A 17,384-nucleotide genomic window follows, 5' to 3' on the forward strand; every position below is an offset into this window, starting at 1 on the left:
AGTAGTTTCACTTAGGTGTTAGTCCTGGTTTGTTGTGGAAAGATTAGAGAAGTAAAACATTTGAGTAGCATGAATTTCTCAAGATTTCAGTCTCATCAAGGCTTATTATTGATTTTCACTCGGCATCTCCTCACCTGCGTGCTAGAGCAAATACTGGCACTGCACACTGTGAGATGCCACAGTCAGAAGAAATTCTGTGCAATGGTGTTTTATTCCTCCTACATAAAAGGCTAAGATTCTGTTTGGTGTCTTAAAGTGAACCAGCACTGTAATTAAAACTTTTCAAAGAGTTTTAGTACAAAAAGCCATTGCCTTTTCTACTTCACTCTTCAGCTTCTCAGCAAACTTAAAAGCCAGTCTTTTTTTTCCTACAATAGAAGATCTGTAGAAACAAAAAAGAAAATCTGTACTATCACTAGAGTATATGGCATAATGATATACTGACCACAAGTATCTGGTTAAGATTTATAAAGAATATTTGCAAAGACAGGCATCCCGGAAGTATTTCCTGGAAAGGCATCAGAATATGTTGTAATAACACAAGGCTGTTAATCGCAAGAAGATCCGTTTCAATCTGCAGCCATCCTGTTGTGGGCTGTGCTTCTGTTACACAGCAGAAGCTATAGAAATTGGTATTTGGGCAGAAGGATCCAAAACAACAGTTAGTATACATAGAATTTGGTGCCCACAGGTAAGTCAGTAGGATCTTTCTTTTTCCCATACTAAAATAAAATTCTGAGATGGCAACAACAAAAAACTCTGCTATTATTATGATAAGACAGAGACTTAACTGACATACCGCTTAGTCAAATCCCTATTTCAGTAGTTCAGTTCTCCTTAACTTCCTTTAGTAGTTTTAATTGGATGCCTCCTGTCAATGTACTTAAACCATTCTATGATTTTATACAGGAGCGTATTGAGTAGGTTCAGAAAGAATCTTCTGGGTTTACAAGTCCAGTTCTATATCTTAGCTGCATTATTAAACAGTACAAATCTAGGTTGCACTGGTGGGCATATCGGTTACTATCTGCTTTAAATGCTTTGGAATGACAGCATTAAGTAAATATACAAATGACTAATATCAAAAAGGTAATTAGTATAAGTGACTGAAAGTGAACAGAATGACTGATTTAACCCTCTACGAGGAAACCTTACACTTCTGTGACAGGGAGCAACATCAAATGAAAGCAGCTACTACTTGCAGCTTGCAGGGCAATGAAACACTGGGGAGAGGCTTTTTGATTCACCAAATGAAAATAAATTGCAATAAATTGCTTCTTAATCAGCAGAACTATCAAACCTCCTCTCTTTTGCATTAGTGTCTCTCCAAAGGCTAGTTATACCAGTGGAGCTGCTGGTTTAAAGCCAGATTCATGCTGCTTCTGCTGCCAAGGGAGAGGCAGGAGTTTCCGCTTGCCTTCCCTGTAGCAGGCATTTACCTCCTCTGCCCAGCTGCTGCCATGGCTGCTAATTAAGTAGAATCATAATTATATTTGAGATCACCACACTGCACTCAAATTTGGCTACAGGTGCCCAGCAGGTTCAAGAGCTGTTGGAGGAGCTGGCATGACAGTGTGTGCCTCATTTCCTCATGTGGCCAAGCTGAAGAATAAAGGTGCAGTTAAGCTCCTAGCCCAGGTATTGGCACAGACCATCCACTTCAGTGGGACTCAGCTGTTTTCTGGTGTTCTTACCCACAGTGGCTACTGGTTTACAGCTGGAGGCCATGGGCAGGGATGGGCATGGCAGCCCTGTGCTGAGTGGTGCTGCTGGGATCTGGTGGCAGAGCTGGGTTTCGAGAGTTTTACCTGCCTGGAACTCACCTATCCTGCCTGGCAGCTGCTGCTCCTCTTGAAGCATGAGTTGTCCTGCACAGCTCTCCTACCTGGGCTCTAGAAAACTCAACCCTTCTCCAGTCAGCAGGAATTCAGCTGTCCCAGCAAACTAGAGAGCATTAAGTAGCTGGTAGCGTTTTATTCTTAGCAGAGAAAACTGCATTTTATGAGCTCAGTCCCTTTACTGTTTCTATACTGCTCTACCTGAGAGCCAGTGCCCATGCTGACTCTGCTGCCAGGGCACAGTCCCCAAGACACATCTTCTCCCTGTGCAGCTGCAGCAGTTCGCAGTGCCTCCAGTTGGCATTTCTTTCCCTGTTTTGGAGAGGCAGCACTTGAAAGGTGAGAGCAAGGTGGGAAGATGTTTGGGGAGACTGCTATGTCTACTGAGGGCTTGCTTAACCTTCTCCACATAGAAATTTATTTAAGCGTGGTTTATCTTGTTATGGTTTACTTTTATGAGGAGAAGAAGGTGAGGCAACTTCTAGTCTGCATATATATACACCTTTTCCCCTCCCTTTCTCTCTCACATGAAGTTTCAAGATTATGGTAGAAAACACTGGAGTGCTACTGGTGCTCAAGGGTTAAAAACAGGGGCAAACTATTTTATTTAGCCTTGGTCTTAGAAAGTGCTGAATTGCTTAAGTCTGTTTTCTGGAGTATTTTTTATCATATCGCAAAACATCAGCTGGACTAGTTAGATGTTGGGAAGTTCATGAAGTACCTAAAGATCAGGTCCTTTAATGGAAAGTGGTGGGAAAACTTAACTGTACATGTTATTATCAGTGCTGTGATTAAAAGCATGATAGCTCACAGAACACAGATGTGGTAGACATTACAGATTACTGCTTATGAAGAAACATCTGCCACAGAGAAACAGTGAGCTGTTTTACTTGACGTCTGTTTTCAGGTGATCAGTTATCATAAGCAGTGTGTACTGAAAATGCAAATGCTTCTGCTGTACATGAGCAAGCTTAGCAGAGGACGAGCATTAAGCTGATGCAGGATATATCTTGCAAACTGAACTAGAACACTAGGAGTAAAAAAGAAATTAAACTTCTCCTAGAGTTTTATCTTGTCAACTAAATGCATTTTAAAATTTTACTTGGTTGTCTGTTGTTCAACAGCTCAAAATTGGTTTTTAAGTTCTCCCAGAACCCACTGCTTCTCTAGGCACTTATCCAGGACTTGTGGGGTGAGTGCCCAGAGGCCATTGTGACTGAAACAATATATGCTGGTTCAGCTACAGATGATTCAGTTCTGAGGGTAAATAAATCTTTGGAAATCATGACGTAAATATTTCATTTCTTAGAAAATGGTGAAACACTGGGAACATGCAAGGCATATGCAATACCCCAGGTTTCAAACATGGTAGAAGAATGAAAAAAGGAAGTAGGGCTTGAAGTAATAAAATATATGATATAAATGTTTATCTTCAAGCAAATATCTTTTTAAACCTGGAGTGAAGTGTCTTGAATAATATAAAGGGAATCGTGCGTTCCATTTATGCTATTTAATTCTATACTAATAACCTGGTGTATAGAAGTACAGCGGTTTGCAAAAATTGGTCTTTTTCAGGTACAGGATCTGGAGCTTTTCTCTGCTTTGTTGAACAGATTCTGTGGTACTAAACAAAGCAGCACTAGGCCATCCTACATTTTCAGCTAGATTTGAACTCTGTAGGCAGAACAGACAACACGGTGAGCTCTTGTTTTTACAAGGGAGAATCTCTTAAATGTTGCACAATGCAAATAAAAGCAACAGTATATACACAAGTAGTTCAACTCTCAATGCCTTGTGTATCTTAATAGTTCATAGGAACCATAAGTGTGTACTCAAGCAGAAATAAGTCTCTCTACATATAAACTCTGCAAAGTGCTTTATGACTTCTAGGACACTTTAAGCGTTGCTTGGCTTAATGCCCTGCAGCTGAGGCATCTGTCAGAGGGTCTTCAGAGAAACGTAAAATCTGTCATGTGTTGTGGTAGTAATTGTTTGGAGGATGCACTTTCTATTACAGTTTAGATGTGTGCCAACTCTACTGTATAACTTAAGTACCCTGTTCATACCATATTTATTTTTAAATATAACTGTGCATTTGAGGGTAGTTTATTTCTGCAATGCAACACCAATACACACCTGGTTCCTGGTGTATGTAAATATAGAAAGCATAAACAGTATAATACCATAAAATTTAGGCTGGGAGGGAATGCTGGAGACTTAGTTTGGGCTGTTTCATGGAATTCCTCCACTTCAGGCACAAGACCTGGCATTTGCCTCTGTTGAACTTCATGAAGCTCCTGTTAGCCGCTTTTTGCAGCCTGTTGATGTCCCTCTGAATAGTAGTCCTGTCCCTTGGTATATTGACTGCTTACTGTAATTTGGTGTTGTCCACAAACTTGCTGAGAGCGTACTGCATCATAACTTCCAGGTTATTAATAAATACTTAGAGTTTGGCGCTCCCATGTAATATATTGGCAGCTTACTCTGCTAAAGCTTTTGAATTATGTCCTATATTGATATTCTCAGTGATAAGAAGGGTAGGTGCTCTTCTCTCACCTTATATAGTGTCTGTATCATCATCAAAGATAGAATTGACCATGAATTTTCAGAAACAGGAAAGAACATCTGGAGGTAAAAAAAGAGTGAAATCTTAAATTAACAGAAGCTAACGGACATTTTGCCACTAATTACAGACACAGTATTTTATATTTTAAAAATCCCAGCTAGATCTTATTAAAAACACCTGTATGAAATTAAAATAATTAACTGTCTTCTAGTGTAGCTTTTTTATCCACTGCACAAGTTCTTCTACACAGTTCAGTGCTTTTAACTTAACTGCAAGTAGATATATATCTGCAGAGTTCCTGATTCACTGAGAATCTTTTAGACTTCTCTGGAGAAATTGTTATCCAGGATCAGGTACTAATTAACAGTACACAAGTAGATTTTGTGTATGTTTGATTTCAAAATAGTCTAAGTAGGTAGAAACTAAAAGCGCTAGAGAAACAACCTAACAAGACTGCAGATGCAAGCTTTGAAGGCAATATTTAGAACTATTGGTGTTTCTTGAAGACTAAGAAATGCTGCAGTGCCTTCTCTCACTCAACCTTCCCGGGTCTAAAAACAGTCTGTCTGCTTGAAATAAACTATATTGGCCTTTATTGTCCTGTGGGTAGTATAGAAACTTATAGTAGCATGATACTAGGGTTTATCTACAAGAACAAATACAGTTGAGGTTTTTGCTTGCAAGCATACTCTAACCTGGTCTGCTACCCACCATAAGTCATTCTAGGTCTGTGAATTGGCTGGAAATAGGACATACCATTACAGGTTCAGAGCTGTGCTGGTGTGGCTACCAGTCTTCCAAAGGACCAAGTTCCTGTGCAGCACAGGGGTGCAGAAGAAAAGATGCAGTGGGGGTATCTTTCACATACCATGGTTAGGTATGAGTTCACATCCACTTTAAATACGTGTGGACTATCATCAGGTAAGGGAGCCATGACATAGAATTAAGCCTCGACTACAATAGAAAGTTAGATTGCTTTGACCCTCCCATAAAATCATAAAGTACAACTTAGACTATTTGAATCCTTCTAGGAAGTAGCAGAATACAACTTGCCTCACATTAGGCCTCAAAAAACTTTAAAAGGTGCTTGTAGTTCACTGTGTGCAAGGGGAAAGTTATGCTGTATCAAGAAAACACGCTCTTCAGGTGATTATCCTTTTCAGAGTCACTCTTTAGGTCTCTTTACTGTTCAAAAAGCCTCTGTTCTCAGGAACTACTGTGGAACTTCAGTACTGAAAGAAGGGACTTCAGTGCCACTCACTTCCCCTCCACATCAAACACCTTCATTGGTTTAATCTCTCTAATCCATTGGCTTGATTAGAGCTTACTTCCAGGTCTCATTGATGTTATCACACATACATTCCTTGTCTATAACGATCCTGTTGTCTTACCTTACATTATTTTTCTTTTGGTGTGCCTTATTTCTGTTTGCCTTCTGTGGGAGAAATCTTCATCTGTTCATCTGCTTTACATACTTTCTCATGTAAGTTACATATTCTAACTATCATAGAATAGAATTATAGAATAGTTTGGGTTGGAAGGGACCTTAAAGATCACCCAGTTCCAAACCCCCTGCCATGGGCAGGGACACCTCCCACCAGACCAGGCTGCTCAAATCCCCATCCAACCTGGCCTTGAACACCTCCAGGGATGGGGCAGCCAGAACTTCCCTGGGCAACCTGTGCCAGTGTCTCACCACCCTCATCATGAAGAAATTCTTCCTTATGTCTAGTCTAAATCTGCCCCTCTCCAGTTTGTACCCATTCCCCCTCATTCTATCACTATAAACCTTAGTAATTAGTCCCTCCCCAGCTTTCCTGTAGCCCCTCCAGGTACTGGAAGGTCACTATAAGGTCTCCTCAGAGCCTTCCCTTCTCCCAGCTGAACAACCCCAACTCTCTCAGCCTGTCCTTGTATGGGAGGTGCTCAAGCCCTCTGATCATCTTTGTAGTCCTCTTCTGGACCCTTTACAACAGTTCCATATACTTCTTATGTTGAGGATTCCAGAACCAGACACAGTCCTCCAGATGAGGTCTCACAAGAGAGGAACAGAGGGGCAGAATCACCTCCCTCACCCTGCTGGCCTCAATTCTTTTGATGCAGCCCAGGACACATTTGGCCTTCGGGGCTGCGAGCGCACATTGCCGGCTCATGTCAAGCTTCTTATCAACCAGCATCCCCAAGTCCTTCTCTGCAGGGCAGCTCTCAATCACATCATCCCCCATCCTGTATTGAAACTTAAAAACTATGACAGTGTTTACGTGACTAAGAGCCAGCTCTGCCTTTGCCCTCAGAGAGCAGGATTTAGGCCTAGGTTTTAAGCAGAGAACCACTGACATGCTCCTGTCTGGCTACATTCAGCACCAGCACTGCAAGAGCTCTGCTTCATGGTAGCAGTCGCACCATCCAGAGCAGGGGCCCCAGCAGGAAAGACAGTGGCTCCATGTGTTGGCAGAGATAACACAATCCTACCTGGGACTGACATGTCTAAATTGCTGCTGGGATCTCCCACACCTGAGTGTTGAATGAGTCTCAAAAATAGCAAATGCACCCTCCTCCCCCCAGACTCCAAAATGCCTTTGAATGGAGCGTATTTTTCATTTGACATGCAAGTGAATCTTTGCCATCTGTAGGTACCACCACTCCTCTGATTCCAGATCAAAACTATGGGTGTCAGTTTTACCTTTATCTTTGGATGGATCTCCCTGCCGTCACCACCAAAGAAATGAGTTATCTGGGTACTCCAAGATTAATCTTCAGGTTTTCTTTATCTTGTAGAAGACAGTATCAAGACTTGTCATAGACTCATCACCTGTGGTTTGACCACATCATAGGAGAGTTCCAGTGATATCTACACTGTGTTTTAAAGCTGTATCTATATCTAAGACTTGTGAAAAAAGCCAGCTACTGCTTCACCCATGCCTTTATGCTACAGCAGATGCTACCAGCTGGGATACAGTGCTTGTCAGAGCTGATTTTCTAGCATTCTTTTCCTAAGTACTCTCACATGCTCTCACACCTAACAAGCACACTTCTTAGGGTACTGACTGCAGTCACCCACAGCGTGACTATGCATTTACATCCACACAAGGGCTTTTGTTTGTAAATACACTTTCATAGGATTCAAAAAAAAAAATACTCCACTTTAATGCAGGTGTAACTCTAAAGTATTTCAAATATTCAATATTTGAAATTGGAAAGCATCTAGAAAGTACTAAAAATTTCCTATTACATGTTTTTTGAGGTTGTTTTGGCTTATTTAATAGATCACCGTTGTATCTCTTTTTTGTTAAAGAAGAGTCTTCCTTTCAACCAAGATTCAGTGCTACTGTGTTTTGACTTAGGATGTATTTGTCTTTAATCTTTAGATTATGAACATCACTCATTTTTATTTGACATTCAAAGTAATGGCCAGAGTAGGGGGTGGGGAACAAAAACTGGAGTGGGAGAGGTAGAAAATGATTCATGTGTTTTGAAAGCCCAAATGTCATTATTTATCAAGACCATTAAAAGTAGATTTTTATGCATTTTTCAGCTGAAAATGTCAATTTGTAGTGAAAATCTGAGTAGCAAAATCGTAAATTGTAAATAATGGTATCAATAGATACAAGACAACTTTGCTAATAGATCATTGTTGATATATGTCAGGTGTATAGCTTGTGATTTTTTTGGTTTTCTTATTTCAGTAAAAGTGAAATTTGCTCTGTATTTATTGCTTTTAAATCAGTCAGAACATTCCATGGAGTGCTGCAGAGCTTATTTTCCCTGATATAGCCTGGGAAAGCACCCTTATCCTCAGTATTGCATATCTGAGAACTAGAGCTACATTTCTATTGTCATAACTCTATTTTATTTCTTATTGTAGGTTTTCATGCTGTTTGTTATACTATTGTCATCTTATGAAAGTAATCGCCAATCACTATCTTCAGCACGAACCTCTCACATTTCCATATTTGTAGGTATTGGAAAAGTTCATTTCCTGAAAGATAAAAACCAGAAAGACATTAAATTTAAAGTCCACTACATGTATACAGATTTTTTTCTGTATTAATTCAATAGGCTTTGGAACAACTCCAAGGTAACAGTCTGTTTGTGCTTTAACATGTGATGTCCCACTGAATTCAACGGGCCTTTCATGAGTTGGATTGAGAATAGAATTCTGTTGAGAATAATCAGGTGAAGTTTAGGATAATTTCTATAACTTCTACTTCATTATAGACAGTACATTATATGAAATCTATTACAGAATTTTGCAGAGGTTTGCTGGTTTACTATTTTATTCACTCAGGAATCACTGTAACAATTATCAATATTGCTGTCTTTTGCAAAAATTACACCTCATATATGTATATGTTGAGATGGAAAGTCTACTCTCTCAGAAATACTGCTTCTCAAAATATTGGAAGTTTTGCCTTCTCCCATATTAATATCTCAGTTAACAATGAGATTTCTATTATGCTCCAGAGGGCATTCCTTAAAAGGTTCAAAGTAATAATCATTGTTCGTCTTGGGCCTAGAGATTTAATATGGTGTGTCTTCCATGAGAAATTGAGATAAACACTGGCAATGCACACACTTCATAAACTGCACGTCTTCACTACCCAGTTTGCATTATTTCTAATTCTTTATGCTACCTGCATGAGATACTACTCTTCACATCATATTATTTTCTGAATCAGTTGTTTTATTTGCAGCTTCTTCTGGAAGGAAATAATTATTTTTCTGCTTCATACTTTTTTTTTTTTTTACTTTCATGACTTTCTTCTATGATTAAGCCAAAAAAAAATGCAGGAAGCATCTAACAAAAAATGTAGAAAAACACTCACTGCCAGTCTCCCCATTTGCCCTTCAAATGATTCATCCTAAGTGAAACTTACTGATAAAAAGAAAGAAAATCCAAATCCTAAAACTATAAGACATTAAAGAAGGTGCAGCAGACTTTCAAAGCGGCCTTCTTCAGTTTTATATCTCAGCATAAGAATATAAACAGTATTTAAAAATCTAAATATAAGACTTCATATGCATTCAAATACTCATGCATTCAGATTCATTGCAGTTTAGCTAGATGTGTGTCTTTGGGTGAACTATGTCAGCTACAGAAACTACGTTTACTAAGACTGAACTCAGTCAATGCAGCAGGGACTCAGGGTTATTTTAGTAAAGTTAGATGTAAATTGATCTAAAATTACCTTCAATTGAGATATTGCAGTAAATTAAGTAAGTTGGTTTTAAAGTCTACATCATTAAGTCAGTGCAATATATTTCCTGCAGGTGAGCTTTTATATGTCTGGAGAAAAATGTTACATCAGTAAGGTATTGAACCAAATCAGAGTTTTATTATGTCTAGAACAATTACAGTACAGTCTTTTAAGGGAAGTCTACTGCGACAGAAAATTTTGCCATGTAGATATGTCCATAAGTGTGTGCGTGTGTGTCTTGTGTGTGTCTTGCAAGTCCAGCCTCTTCATATCAACCCTTTGGAGCAATCTTGCTTATGACAAGTTGGCTTATGACAAGTACCCAGATGGAATCTGGGGAACAGCACTAGCCAGGTGTCATTCCCAACAGCAGTATGGACAAGGACCCGCTATTTCAAGAGGAAAGCATTTAGTCATGTGTCACTTGCCTTCAAGGCAAGAGATTGTCATCTGTTACCTGTTTTGTTTTACCAGTATGGGTGTAGCCAGAGATCTGATTCCATTTGTAAAATGAATGTTGCCATTTGGTTATAGTACATATGTAAACAATTATGAAACGTGAAGTGTAATGGAGTGGTAGAAACTTTGCAAGTTTACAGAAAGGTTTCATTACTGTGTGCGTCTGTTCAGTGCAAGGTAAGAGCAAATAAAGAGAAATGATGAGCCCAGCTGAACCATTACATCATCAACTTAAAGACTGGCCAATTCCTGTGAGCACTTATTGTAGCTCCTTCATCCAAAATACAGAGCTTAACCCTGGGAAAGGCTAAAGAGAGTACAAAGTCGCTTTAGTAGAGTTATATGAGATAAACATACTGTATTTGTTTTATTGATAAGCTCTGCAGTATGTTTTTTTCTAAATACTATGTCACTTCAGTCCAAATTGTAATAAATATTGCTTTAATAGAGGAAGACAGAAAATGGCAGGGCCATGTGGTATCAGTCATTTGAAAGATGTGGATCAAAGCCCTCCATGGGATTCAATTTACCATGGTCCAGAGAAAGGAGTTTTAGAAAGAGCATTTGGGTTAGATTTGCCACTATTTCTTATCCTGTTAAGAAATGCTTGTTTTCACTTTCAGACTTACCTGAAATGTGTACCTGTGTTTCTGAGTTTATCCTAAACATATTCACTCAATCCATTTTTTCGGTTATGTATTTCATCATTCTACCAACAAGACACTGTCTGGTCTAAAGCCAAAAGAGTCCTATAGACTTTAATGTGTTTGGAATCAGACTGTAAATCTCACACACTTTAAGTTGGAAAGTGTTATTTGTAACATTTGGCAAAGGAGAGATGTTTGTGAAGCTGGTATGTTACGTTCCAGGTAAAATTTAGACTTGAAATGGTGCAACATAAAAAACAAAGCACATACCAGTCAGCTAGTAATATATGAGCATTGAGTGTTCAGGTATCTGTTTGTGACGCAAGAAAACATCTCTTTGATTTTAAAAGCAAACCAGCTCTGTTGCTATCAGCTCTGCTGTAGTTTTTTTTTAAAGTTACTGGCAGTGGACTACTCGCTCCTATAATTCTCTAGTACATCTGCTAGTTCTGCATAAGGATTGAGTGCAACCAGGAAAAGATGTTTTAGTTTTAGGCAAACCTTAGTCCACCACAAACCTTCCTATAATCAATACTAGTGTAAGAGTTACTTTTTTAAGAGGTAAAATCTTCCAAACAAGTTAAATGAAACAACAATATTATTATCTCATTTGGCTGATGCAAATCATTTAAAATGAGGACGACTGATGGTCGTGATTGTTGAAGAACTCCACCTGACAGCTTAAGTCAGTCATGACTTCACAGTTCCCGTCAATATCCATTTAAAAAAAATCTCTAGCTTCTATAACAGAAGGCACCGTGATTCTCCCTGGAAGTATATTTGTCTAGGAGAGAAAGTATGCACAGATGGGATCTGATTCATCTCCATCACACCTTGAAAAGAACTGCAGGAAACAGAAGTCTTAACTATGCAAGTAGAGGGTACAACAAAATAGTGATACTGTACTATGAAAGCCTTAGCTCAGTTTGTAACGTAAATTGTAGTAAAGTGTGGCAGGAAAAGGCGGCTGAAGGAAGAGATCTTTTGTGTAGACACTGAGAGAAGCAGCATCCCTTGGTACATAAACAGAGACCAGTTAAGTATTAGCATAAAGAAGTAAGCCAGCTGAAGATAGATGTCTTGTGCTATATCCACTGCAACACACGGAAAAGTATGGTCTGAACAGTGACTCTGTCAGTATGGTGTTGTCAGGCCTGGAGAGGGCTCCTACACAGTGCGTCTAGTATCTATCTGTCCTGAGTGTTTCCTTACTGGTAAGGGTAGGCACCACAGCTCTCAACTGCAGAATGGGCTTGACACCTCTGGCACCATTTAGAACAGACTTTGTTTATTGTCCTGCTCCAAGCTGCAGTGATGGAACTCGGTGCTGCCCTTGAAATAAAGACAGCCCCAGCTACAGTACCTGCAGGCATTAGTGACCTTTTTGTGTTTCTTAACCATCCCTTTCTCCAGCTCATCCCCCTATTCAATAAATAGTCTCACTTTTCCCTTCTGGTCCCAGTTTTGCTACATGCATATCCAAACATGTAATTTCTGATATGATTTCCTAGGTTATCTTGGCCTCATAATGTTCCTCAGATGGCCTCACAAGGTTCTGCTCCCATAAAGGTTCCCAGCACTGTTCTCCAGTTCCCCATGAAGTTTGTCCATTTCTCATATAACTCCCCCTTTAAGCGCATGTGAAATCCAGCCACTCCTCGAAGCACTTTCTGTAACTTTTGTCAGCTTCTCACATGGTTATCTGTCACATCCAGCAACTTATCACATCAACTTCAGTATTTCCTCACCTCCCTGTTGAGCTTAACCTCAGACCAGCGCTTCATCAGTGATGTAGAACATTCACTGATCCTCTGATGTCATTCATCTGTTACTTTTTTTAATAATGGTTTTTTTAAGACTGCAGAGTCTTATCTTTGTTTAACTTTACTTTTCAATGATAAAAATAAACAGCAGACATACATAGACAGGCCTGATCTCAGGATGGAGGGTGAAGTGACCAATGCATTAAAAAACGTGTTTATGACAGTGGCAATCCTTTCACATATATCTAATTGGTAACGCACCAAGAAGTTAAAAACCACCTGTGAATCCAAAAATAAACAGGACAAACATGAAGAACTTGGTGCAGCAATTGAACCTGGAAGAAGAGCTACTGCTGCCTTAATGATTGGGTATAAACTGAAAAGGAGGTGGGATACTTTTGGGAATATGACCAACATAAATAAACATTCTTGTTACTATATTTTTGTTTATAAGTGGACAGAAAGGCACTGTTGATACTAAGAGACAACATCAGAGCAAATACTATTCCAAATAAAGATGCAATGGACAGGAATCTAGTAAAAGATAAAAGCTGTGTTCCAGCTAGTTAAGACATTATTTCTGCCTCCCCCCTAAAAAACCCCAATAATAACCTAAACAAGTTGGACAAAGTGTTTTGATATTCATTGACACTTTTCAGGTTCTTTATTCCCCTTTTGAAAACACATTTCTGATTAAAACAATACATTTTTCTAGAATTCTGTGTATTGATAAGTCTTTTTCCAATGTTCACATGCTTAAACTAGGTGCAGGCTGAGATTCTTCATTAAGCAGGAGTTTAAAAGTGGTACAAGAACCTGTAGAATCAGCCCCATCATATACTCTTGCAATTACCTCATGTGCTATCAGTAATGCATGAACTTTTACTAAAATTTAAGCTGAAAATTCCTCTCCCCAAGCCAAATTTGAGATAAACTCTAGGGATCTCCTGCAGCTGCCAAGAGCAGATCCACCAGTTCAGTGAGGCTGCAGAGTGATGTTCTTCTGTGCACTGTTCTTGTGTGTTCTAGCTGGGTTCTGGACAGTTGTGCTGATGCCAGGAGGTCAGAGGAATCTTATATTGATAAACTGATTCCAACTGTGCATAATCTTTCAAATGTCAGACAAATCTCAGTAGGGATGTTTCCTGAGAAAGGGCTGCAGTCTTGGAATGCATTCTGCTGCTAAGCCATGCTTGTATAAATGCAAAGAAAGTGGACAGGCTTCAATGGATTTGGCTGGGGTTACGCTGGCAAGTGTGGAACAGATCTATCCTAAACTTACTCATACCAATAAGGGAACAATAACAATCCATTGTATTTAAATAACTCCTTTCATCCAGAAAGAATTTACAATGTTTTGAAGAAGATATATATCATTCTCTGAAGTCATGATACAAGAGCTATTAAAAACAAAACAACCCTCAATGGAAAGATTGATTTCAGCTGGTGCTTTGTTTTAGCCATAAAACACCATATGACTGTCTTAACAATGAAATGTCATGAATCTTGTTTATGAATACTAGCTCATGGTTAAATAAGAAAACAGTGCATTATCCTCAGAAATATCACAATCCTAGAATATACCTCTATCTCTGTTGCTCTCATGTTAAAATCACAAATAAAACTATTCAGAGTAATTAATTCAGGTGATTAGAAATGGCAAACCTACATGCTACACCCATAAACCTCCATATCCACTTTTAATCTTGAACCTTTTAATGCAGAATTAGGGATTGTAAACTTTCCTGATTTTTTTAATTAATAATTTATAGAGCAAGCTTTCCTCCCGCAGGGAAACCTGTACTCTGTTGTCCGATTGTTTCTCTTTCCTGAACAAGCCTGCAAACTCTTTCTAGTAGGAAATACCAAGTTATTTGCTCATTAGTAAAAGCAGCCAGTACTGTACCAATGCTCAGTACCATTAGGCATTGAAAATGTCTTTTGCAATGTGGTCCTGTTCTTGAAGTATGTGTCCTGATCACAGCTGACCAGATCTATCATAACTATCGATAAAAAGTACCACAAATGCTTTACAGCACAGCTCTCACTACCACCCTTGTCCTCAGGTTCATTCCTTGATTACAAATGTATCCAGCAAGTGATCTGCATTTATGCCCAAGCTAAACAGAAGAAAAGCTAATTCAGTGAACTGGCGATGGTTCTTTCAGCATCCAAAAAACCTATTGCAATATGCCCCAACTTAACTAAAAAAAGAGTATCAAATATTGCAAATGCCAGGTTCCCAGCTCAGTTCCCATACAGCTGAGAGTATAACACAGTTTCTTACCAGGAGCTTGGGAGAACGCTAATTTTCTGTAGTCTGCCCCAAAACATCACCTGTTACAATCAAATGACCTGCTTCCTCCTTTATCTAAGAAGGCACTTTTAAAAATCTCTAATGTTTCTAATGACAATTCAATTAAATATCTGCAGAATCACTTACTGAATAAAAGACAAGTAGTTCTGAAGAAAACAACCTCTTCTCTCACCCATGTATTAATTCTGAGTAATTATGCATATGCACTGGTGAAAGAAGGGCAGAAAAGACTTTTCTGAAGGTGCAGAGACCATTGTTGTCATGAACTCACCACGTCCAAGAAATGCAACATAACATCTCTGCTTATTTGTGTCTTTACCATCTTTGTGCTTATTTATCTGCCATTATTTTATTTGGTATGCTGCAGATGCACAATATGCTTATAAATGTCTCACAAAAGATATTCCAGTTGGCACAGAAAGGAGTATTTTAGTTGACCCAACACTTGCATAGCAATGTTTTCGCAGCAGACAGAACCAGGACCAACCAAACTACAGGCGAGAGAGTGTTCGAAACCACACGAATCTTGTCCAGCTCTCACTATTTTTCCCACTTTCCTTCCACATCTAAGCTCAGGCAGCTGAGCAGAAACAAGAGCAGAGCAGGAACAAGTCAGTATTTAGATCAATCGAAATACCACATGGAGAGGCAAAAGCAGTTGTGACCCTGTTCTGGTATTTACCATAATTGTTGTTTTGACTGGGCACAGTCCTGAAATACAATTCACAGCATAACAAATAGGTGCTAACAGGCAAGATCTTGTGAAAAGCGAAAAAACAGGGTTGCATAGAAAAAGCAATTTTGAGTTTTCATTTTCAACAAAATATTTCAACAAGGAATTTTGGTAAAAAACATAATATACTAGAGTATTTCTTCCAAAAAGAACATGGAAAGGAAGAGATGTCCTAAGATTCGAAGCTGGTGAAAGACAGTTTTCTTCTTCACAGAAACTTTCTGAACGGTGGGGAAGTTTTGAAAAGCTAAACTGAAAAACCACAAAGCCTGAATGCATGGTAATATAGGACCAACTGAGGCAGTTAATTCTGCTTCATTTGTGTGTGGAACAAAAAAATGACCCTAAAAAGAATCCATACTGAATTCTTCCAAAAAAGAAATAAAGTGACAATCTTCCAAATGAAAGACATAGAAGAAGCACAAGGAGAAATACAAGCTATACAACTAGGCCCATTATCAGGATTAAACTGACTGAAATCAGTTGTTTATTGAGTGAGAGACAAACTGTTTAATCTGAGTGTCTTCATAGATACTGGCAGAATCCAACAGATTTGATTATTCTAATGCTGTATTTTACATGATAGCTGTACACGCTGACACACTGTCTTAAGAAACTCCTTAAAACAAAGTGAAAGAGACTTATTTCTGTAGTAGAATTAACTGATATGGCACACAACATAATGTATTGGCTGTCTGCAGTTGAAAGGATACTTACTTGGCTTTATTAATTTTACTGATCCTACTTACAGCCTTTTTCTTCCCACTGGGTTAGAGCTCTCTATAACAATGAAATACTAGTTTGGCTTTACAAAGGAGGCAAATACTCCAAGGATCTCTCACATAGTCTCATGTTCAGCATTGCACACCTAAAATTCATAACCCATTTTTCTTCACATATCTGTATCTTCCAAGTTATCACCCAATGAGAAAGCACCTCAGAATGACGTTTGTAGCAGCTAGTGTGGCAGAAAATTACAGAGAATGCACCAATAGCAAAAAAAACCCCAGAAAATGTCATCCCTGGGACTTCAACATCCATTCCTAGTAAGAAGGCACAGCACCCACCTCTCCCTTAAAGTGTTTCCTCTGTTCTCCCTGCCAGCCCTTGTGTAGCTGAAACCAAGACAAGAGCAGGCAAACTTTAACATACTGTAGTTACAATCACTAAACACCAGGAGCTTGTGTATGACTCTCTTGAGCCTAAGTCCTGTAGTTGAAAATGACAAATTTTGGAATCACCAAGCAACAATATCAAGACTCCATTCTGACAATGTCTGATTTTACACAAAACATTTTAATTTTCAGAATCTGAAGAGAGAAAGTCCCACTCCCTGAAATAAGTATTAGTGCAAGATCATGCAGTCATGACAGTGACAGTGAACTATCTATGTCAAACCAGAATTATTTATTTATGGTCTGAGACAGCTTAACAAATTTACTCATAAACCAGGAAAACATCAATAATAACCAGTGACAGCTCTGTGCTTATGACATGTAACTGCTTGCTGCAATAGGACAGTTGCTTCTAGATACTCAAGAGGTGTAAGGGAGGGCTTTGAAGTTGGATCTTCCTCAAGTCTTGAAGAGACAAAACTGTTTATGGAAGCTGGCATCAGTGGAAAAAAGCAGTACATAACTCAAATCTGGGGCAAAGATTTATTTCTAATCACCAACTGAGATCATGGAATGAAGGAAGAGAATTAGCTCAGAAAATCTTCACTAACCTAGATACTGAAATGTGAAAAGCACTGTCTTGCTGCTGCCTAAGGTAAAGGTCAGAAATGAGGCTAAGCCTAACAGCAGTGAATATATTCATGTTTCCCACTAAAGCAGTATCACCCTTTTACTAGCCCACTAACAA

This window comes from Phaenicophaeus curvirostris, chromosome 1 (genome assembly GCF_032191515.1).
Source record: "Phaenicophaeus curvirostris isolate KB17595 chromosome 1, BPBGC_Pcur_1.0, whole genome shotgun sequence".
Taxonomy (NCBI): domain Eukaryota; kingdom Metazoa; phylum Chordata; class Aves; order Cuculiformes; family Cuculidae; genus Phaenicophaeus; species Phaenicophaeus curvirostris.